Here is a 634-nt window from a genome sequence, read left to right as displayed (position 1 = left end):
GCGAGATATCAACAAGGACAAAAGCTTGAATATACAGGTGCTGGTCATCATCAAAAAGTTGATTTATTTCAGTAATTCCATTCAAAAAGTGAAACTTGTATAATGTATACATTCATTCCACACAGACTGATATATTTCAAGTGTTTATTCCTTTTAATTTTGATGATTATAACTGACAACTAATGAAAACCCCAAAATGAGTATCTCAGAAAATTTGAATATTGTGAAAAGGTTCAATATTGAAGACACCTGGTGCCACATTCTAATCAGCTAATTAACTCAAAACACCTGCAAAGGCCTTTAAATGGTCTCTCAGTCTAGTTCTGTAGGCTACACAATCATGGGGAAGACTGCTGACTTGACAGCTGTCCAAAAGACGACCACTGACACCTTGCACAAGGAGGGCAAGACACAAAAGGTCATTGCTAAAGAGGCTGGCTGTTCACAGAGCTCTGAGTCCAAGCACATTAATAGAGAGGCGAAGGGAAGGAAAAGATGTGGTAGAAAAAAGTGTACAAGCAATAGGGATAACCGCACCCTGGAGAGGATTGTGAAACAAAACCCATTCAAAAATGTGGGGAAGATTCACAAAGAGTGGACTGCAGCTGGAGTCAGTGTTTCAAGAACCACCACG

Source organism: Micropterus dolomieu, linkage group LG10 (assembly GCF_021292245.1).
Source record: "Micropterus dolomieu isolate WLL.071019.BEF.003 ecotype Adirondacks linkage group LG10, ASM2129224v1, whole genome shotgun sequence".
NCBI classification, from domain to species: Eukaryota; Metazoa; Chordata; class Actinopteri; order Centrarchiformes; family Centrarchidae; genus Micropterus; species Micropterus dolomieu.
Note: the sequence above shows the minus strand (reverse complement) of the source record.